General features: G+C 45.5%; 1 pseudogene; it reads right to left on the reverse strand.

Annotated features, from left to right (window-relative positions):
• Window positions 1–7,058: 7,058 nt before the first annotated feature.
• Window positions 7,059–7,205, reverse strand: LOC134355287 (U1 spliceosomal RNA; annotated as a pseudogene).
• Window positions 7,206–7,914: the final 709 nt, after the last annotated feature.

The following is a 7,914-nucleotide window of genomic DNA, read 5'->3' on the forward strand; positions in this document are numbered from 1 at the left end:
TGTGTCGGTATTTCAGAGGAGTAAAGGAAATTACAGTGGCATGAGAGAGGAACTGGCCAAAGTTGACTGGAAAGGGACACTGGCGGGAAAGACAGCAGAGCAGCAGTGGCTGGAGTTTATGCGAGAAGTGAGGAATGTGCAAGATAGGTATATTCCAAAAAAGAAGACATTTTCGAATGGAGAAAGGATGCAACCGTGGTTGACAAGAGAAGTCAAAGCCAAAGTTAAAACAAAGGAGAGGGCGTACAAGGAAGCAAAAATTAGTGGGAAAACAGAGGATTGGGAAGTTTTTAAAAGCTTACAAAAGGAAACTAAGAAGGTCATTAAGAGGGAAATGATGAACTATGAAAGGAAGCTAGCAAATAATATCGAAGAGGATACTAAAAGCTTTTTCAAGTATATAAAGAGTAAAAGGCAGGTGAGAGTAGATATAGGACCGATAGAAAATGATGCTGGAGAAATTGTAATGGGAGATAAGGTGATGGCGGAGGAACTGAACAAGTATTTTGCATCAGTCTTCACCGAGGAAGACAGCAGTATACCGGACACTCAAGGGTGGCAGGGAAGAGAAGTGTGTGCAGTCACAATTACGACAGAGAAAGTACTCAGGAAGCTGAATCGTCTAAAGTTAGATAAATCTCCCAGACCAGATGGAATGCACCCTCGTGTTCTGAAGGAAGTAGCTGTGGAGATTGCGGAGGCATTAGCGATGATCTTTCAAAAGTGGATAGATTCTGGCATGGTTCCGGAGGACTGGAAGATTGCAAATGTCACTCCGCTATTTAAGAAGGGGGCAAGGATGCGAAAAGGAAATTATAGACCTGTTAGCTTGACATCAGTGGTTGAGAAGTTGTTGGAGTCAATTGTCAAGGATGAGGTTACGGAGTACCTGGAGGCATATGACAAGATAGGCAGAACTCAGCATGGATCCTTTGAAGGAAGATCCTGCCTGACAAACCAATTACAATTTTTTGAGGAAATTACCAGTAGGCTAGACAAGGGAGATGCAGTGGATGTTGTATATTTGGATTTTCAGAAGGCCTTTGACAAGGTGCCACACATGAGGCTACTTAACAAGATAAGAGCCCATGGAATTACGGGAAAGTTACATACGTGAATAGAGCTTTGGCTGATTGGCAGGAAACAGAGAGTGGGAATAAAGGGATCCTATTCTGGCTGGCTGCCAGTTACCAGTGGTGTTCCACAGGGATCAGTGTTGGGGCCGCTTCTTTTTACATTGTACATCAACGATTTGGATTATGGAATAGATGGCTTTGTGGCTAAGTTTGCTGATGATACGAAGATAGGTGGAGAAGATAGGTAGTGCTGAGGAAACGGAGAGTCTGCAGAGAGACATGGATAGATTGGAAGAATGGGCAAAGAAGTCGCAAATGAAATACAATGTTGGATAGTGTATGGTTATGCACTTTGGCAGAAGAAATAAACGGGCAGACTATTATTTAAATGGGGAAAGAATTCAAAGTTCTGAGATGCAACGGGACTTGGGAGTCCTCGTGCAGGATACCTTTAAGGTTAACCTCCAGGTTGAGTCGGTGGTGAAGAAGGCGAATGCAATGTTGGCATTCATTTCTAAAGGAATAGAGTATAGGAGCAGGGATGTGATGTTGAGGCTCTATAAGGCACTGATGAGACCTCACTTGGAGTACTGTGGGCAGTTTTGGTCTCCTTATTTAAGAAAGGATGTGCTGACGTTGGAGAAGGTACAGAGAAGATTCACTAGAATGATTCCGGGAATGAGAGGGTTAACATATGAGGAACGTTTGTCCGCTCTTGGACTGTATTCCTTGGAGTTTAGAAGAATGAGGGGAGACCTCATAGAAACATTTCAAATCTTGAAAGGCATAGACAGAGTGGATGTGGCAAAGTTGTTTCCCATGATGGGGGAGTCTAGTACGAGAGGGCATGACTTAAGGATTGCGGGGCACCCATTCAGAACAGAAATGTGAAGAAATTTTTTTAGTCAGAGGGTGGTGAATCTATGGAATTTGTTGCCACAGGCAGCAGTGGAGGCCAAGTCATTGGGTGTATTTAAGGCAGAGATTGATAGGTATCTGAGTAGCCAGGGAATCAAAGGTTATGGTGAGAAGGCGGGGGAGTGGGACTAAATGGGAGAATGGATCAGCTCATGATAAAATGGCGGAGCAGACTCGATGGGCCGAATGGCCGACTTCTGCTCCTTTGTCTTATTGTCTTATGGTCTTATGGTCACTCAACAGAACAAGGGAAACCGGAAAACCTGGAATAAGGAACGATGGACCGGACCGTGAACCGGAATGCAGAGTTCTAGAACCGGACCATGACATGGGGAGAGTTTAAACCAGGATTTCTGGTGGGTCGGAACCAAACTGAAGAGACAGAGGAAGAGGCAGGTGGCTCACAAATAGAGAAAGCTGAGAGGGAGATAGGCAGGTGTTAGAGAAGGGACGAGCTCAGACTGATGGTTTGAGATGTGTCTATTTTAATACAAGAATATCATGAACAAAGTGGCTAAGCGTAGAACACGGATCAATACTAAGTGCTAAGATGTGGTGGCCATTACAGAGACTTGGATGGCTCAGGGGCAGGAATGGTTACTTCAAGTGCCAGGCTTTAGATGTTTCAATAAGGACAGGGAGGGAGGCAAAAGAGGTGGGGCATGGCACTGTTGATCAGAGATAGTGTCATGGCTGCAGAAAAGGAGGAAGTCATGGAGGGAATGTTTACTGAGTCTCTGTGGGTGGAAGTTAGGAATAGGAAGGGGCAATAACTCCACTGTGTGTTTTTTATAGACCACCCAATAGTAACGGGGACATCGAAGAGCAGATAGGGAGACAGATTCTGGAAAGGTGTAACAATACCAGGGTTGTCGTGGTGGGAGATTTTAATTTTGCCAATATTAGAATATAGAACATAGAAACATAGAAAACCTACAGCACAATACAGGCCCTTCGGCCCACAAAGCTGTGCCAAACATGTCCTTACCTTAGAACTACCTAGGCTTACACACAGCCCTCTATTTTACTAAGCTCCATGTACCTCTCCAGGAGCCTCTTAAACGACCCTGTCGTCTCCACCTCCACTGCCGACACCGGCAGCCCATCCCATGAACTCACAACTCTCTGCATAAAAAACTTACCACTGACATCTCTGTACCAACTTCCAAGCACCTAAAAACAATGCCCTCTCATGTTAGCCATTTCAACCCTGGAATAAAGCCTCTGACTATGCACACGATCAATGCCTCTCATTATCTAGTACACCTCTATCAGGTCACCTCTCATCCTCCATCGCTCCAAGGAAAAAGGCCAAGTTGACTCAACTTGTTCTCATAAGGCATGCTCCCCAATCCAGGCAACATCCTTGTAAATCTCCTCTGCACCCTTTCTATGGTTTCCACATACTTCCTGTAGTGAGGTGACCAGAACTGAGCACGGTACTCCAAGTGGGGTCTGAGCAGGGTCCTATATAGCTGTAACTTTACCTCTCACCTATTAAACTCAGTCCCATGGTTGATGAAGGCCAATGCACCGTATGCTTTCTTAACCACAGAGTCAACCTATGTGGCAACTTTGAGTGTCCTATGGACTCGGACCCCAAGATCCCTCTGATCCTCCACACTGCCAAGAGTCTTACCATTAATGCTATATTCTGACATCATATTTGACCTTCCAAAATGAACCACCTCACACTTATCTGGGTTAAACTCCATCTGCCACTTCTCAGCCCAGTTTTACATCCTATCAATGTCCCGCTGCAAACTCTGACAGCCCTCCACACTATTCACAGCACCCCCAACCTTTGTGTAATCAACAAATTTACTAACCCATTTCCTCAACCAGGTCATTTATAAAGATCATGAAGAGTTCGGGTACCAGAACAGATCCCTGAGGCACACCACTGGTCACCGACCTCCATGCAGAACATAACCCATCTACAACCCCTCTTTGCCTTCTGTGGGCAAACCAGTTCTGGATCCACAAAGCAATGTCCTCTTGGATCCCATGCCACCTTACTTTCTCAATAAGCCTTGCATGGGGTATCTTATCAAACGCCTTGCTAAAATCCATATACACTACATCTATGGCTCTACCTTAAACAATCTGTTTAGTCATATCCTCAAAAAATTCAATCAGGCTTGTAAGACACAACCTGCCTTTCACAAAGCGATGCTGACTGTTCCTAATTATATTATGTCTCTCCAAATGTTCATAAATCCTGCTTCTCAGGGTCGTCCCCATCAACTTACCAACCATTGAAGTAAGACTCACTAGCCTATAATTTCCTGGGCTATCTCTACTCCGTTTCTTGAATAATGGAACACCATCTGCAACCCTCATATCCTCTGGAACCTCTCCCATCCTCACTGATGATGCAAAGATCATTGCCAGAGGCTCAGCAATCTCCTCCCTCGCCTCCCACAGTAGCCTGGGGTACATCTCATCTGGTTCCAGTGACTTATCCAACTTGAAGCTTTCCAAATTCTCCAGCACATCCTCTTCTTTAGTACCTATATGCTCAAGCTTTTCAGTCCGCTGCAAATCATTCTTGCAATCGCCAAGATCCTTTACCGTAGTGAATACTGAAGTAAAGTATTCATTATGTACCTCTCCTATCTCCTCCAATTCCATACACACTTTTCCACTGTCACACTTGATTGGTCCTATTCTCTAACGTCTTATCCTCTTGCTCTTCACATACTTGTAGAATGCCTTGGGGTTTCCTTTAATTCTGTTCGCCGAGGCCTTCCCATCGCCCTTTCTGGCTCTCCTAATTTCATTCTTAAGCTCCTTCATGCTAGCCTTATAATCTTCTAGATTTCTATCATTACCTGGTTTTTTGAACCTTTCGTAAGTTTTTCTTTTCTTCTTGATTAGATTTACAACAGCCTTTGTACACCACAGTTACCATACCCTACCGTCCTTTCCCTGTCTCTTTGGAATGTATCTACGCAGAACCTCACGCAAATATCCCCTGAACATTTGTCACATTTTTTCCGTAAGTTTCCTTGAGAACTTCTGTTTCCAATTTATGCTTCCAAGTTCCTGCCTGATAGCTTCATATTTCCCCTTAATCCAATTAAACGCTTTCCTAACTTGTCTGTTCCTCTCCCTCTCCAATGCTATGGTAAACGAGATAGAATTGTGATCACTATCTCCAAAATGCTCTCCCACTGAGAGACCTGACACCTGATCTGATCATTTCCCGATACCAGATCAAGCACAGCCTCTCCTATTGTAGGCTTATCTACATATTGTGTCAGGAAACCTTCCTGAACACACCTAACAAACTCCACCCCATCTAAACCCCTTGCTCTAGGAGGTGCCAATCAATATTTGGGAAATTAAAATCTCCCATCACGACAACCCTCTTATTATTACACCTTTCCCTAATCTGTCTCCCTATCTGCTCCTCTATGTCCCTGTTACTACTGGGTGGTCTGTAAAAAACACCCATTAGAGTTATTGATCACTTCCTGTTCCTAACTTCCACCCGCAGAGACTCTGTAGACAATCCCTCCATGACTTCCTCCTTTTCTGCAGCCGTGACACTATCTCTGATCAACAGTGCCACGCCCCCACCTCTTCTGCCTCCTTCCCTGTCCTTTCTGAAACATCTAACGTCTGACACTCTAAATAACAATTCCTGCCCTTGCACTGTCTAAGTCTTTGTAATGGCCATAACATCATAGCTCCAAGTGCTGATCCATGCTCTAAGCTCATCCACTTTGTTCATAATACTCTTCGCATTAAAATAGACACACCTCAAACTATCGGTCTGAGTGCATCCCTTCTCCATCAGCTGCCTATCCTCCCTCTCGCACCATCTCCAAGCTTTCTCTACTTGTGAGCCAACTGCCCTTCCTCCGTCACATCAGTTCAGTTCCCACCCCCCAACAATTCTAGTTTAAACTCTCCCCAGTAGCCTTAGCAAACATCCCTGCCAGGATATTGGTCCCCCTGGGATTCAAGTGCAAACCGTCCTTTTTGTACAGGTCACACCTGCCCCAAAAGAGGTCCCAATGATCCAGAAATCTGAATCCCTGCCCCCTGCTCTAATCCCTCAGCCACGCATTTATCCTCCACCTCATTCTATTCCTATACTCACTGTCGCGTGGCACAGACAGTAATCCCGAGATTACTACCTTTGATGTCCTGCTTCTCAACTTCCTTCCAAACTCCCTGTAGTCTGTTTTCAGAACCTCCTCCCCTTTCCAGGCTATGTCATTGGTACCAATATGTACCACGACCTCTGGCTGTTCTCCCTCCCACTGCAAGATATTGGGGATGTGATCTGAAGCATCCTGGACCCTAGCACCTGGGAGGCAAACTACCATCCAAGTTTCTTTCCCGCGTCCACAGAATCTCCTGTCTGATCCCCTAACTACAGAATCCCCTATCACTGCTGCCATCCTCTTCCTTTCCCTACTGTTCTGAGCCACAGGGCCAGACTCTGTACCAGAGGCACGACCACAGTTGCTTCCCCCAGGTAGGCCGTCACCCCCAACAGTACTCAAACAGGAGTACTTATTGTCAAGGAGTACAGCCACAGGGATACTCTATAGTGTCTGACTCTTGCCCTTCCCTTTCCTGAGTGTTACACAATTATCTGTCTCCTGAGGCCCCCGTGTGACCACCTGCCTATAGCTCCGCTCTATCACCTCCTCACTCTCCCTGACCAGATGAAGGTCATCGAGCTGCATCTCCAGTTCCCTAACACAGTCCCTAAGGAGCTGCAGCTCGACGCACCTGGTGCAGATATGGCCGTCCGGGAGGCTGAGAGTCTCCCAGACATCCCACATGTGACACCGAGCACGGAACACTGATCTCACACACATACTTTCTGTCTGTATTCTACACAGATAACCAACCTCTCCTCGACCCTTTATTGCTGATGCCCCGTTGAGCCAAAGTCTTCATACTCTGTCTACCTCCACTCTGACGCCCGCTTCTTCACCCACTGTATAAATCTGTCTTCTTTTTAATCTCCTCTTGATGTTCTCACTGGCTGACATCCGCACCTTGCGCAGTTGTACCCCATTCAAACCGCTGAAGAAATACCCCGAAGAGCACGAATGCAGTCCCCCACTGCCACAAATTTTGCAGTTGAGTACATCGCAGGCGTCAGCACACCCGAGGTGCAATGGGATGGCCTCCTCCTAGGAGAACTGCTTAATGATCACAGTCTCTCCCCTGCCACGTAAGCATTGATTGGTATCTCCCTAGAGCAAGGAGTTTACATGGGGTGGAATTTGTTAGGTGTGTTCAGGAAGGTTTCTTGACACATATATTTAGATAAGCCTACAAGGGGAGAGGCTGTTCTTGATCTGGTATTAGGAAATGAACCTGGTCAGGTGTCAGGTCTCTCAGTGGAAGAGCATTTTGGAGTTAGTGATCACAATTCTATCTCCTTTACCATAGCATTGGAGAGGGATAAGAACAGACAAGTTAGGAAAGTGTTTAATTGGAGTAAGGGGAAATATGACGCTATCAGGCAGGAACTTGGAAGCATAAATAGGGAATAGATGTTCTCAGGGAAATGTACGGCAGAAATATGGCAAATGTTCAGGGGATATTTGCGTGGCGTTCTGCGTGGGTACATTCCAATGAGACAGGGAAAGGATGGTAGGGTACAGGAACAATGGTGCACAAAGGCTGTTGTAAATCTAGTCAAGAAGAAATGAAGAGCTTACAAAAGGTTCAAAAAACTAGGTAATGATAGAGATCTAGAAGATTATAAGGCTAGCATGATGGATCTTAAGAATGAAATTAGGAGAGCCAGAAGGGGCCAGGAGAAGGCCTTGGTGGACATGATTAAGGAAAACCCCAAGGCATTCCACAAGATTGTGAAGAGCAAGAGAATAAGACATGAGAGAGTAGGACCAATCAAGTGTGACAGTGGAAAAGTGTCCAAGAC

This window comes from Mobula hypostoma, chromosome 12 (assembly GCF_963921235.1).
Source record: "Mobula hypostoma chromosome 12, sMobHyp1.1, whole genome shotgun sequence".
Taxonomy (NCBI): domain Eukaryota; kingdom Metazoa; phylum Chordata; class Chondrichthyes; order Myliobatiformes; family Myliobatidae; genus Mobula; species Mobula hypostoma.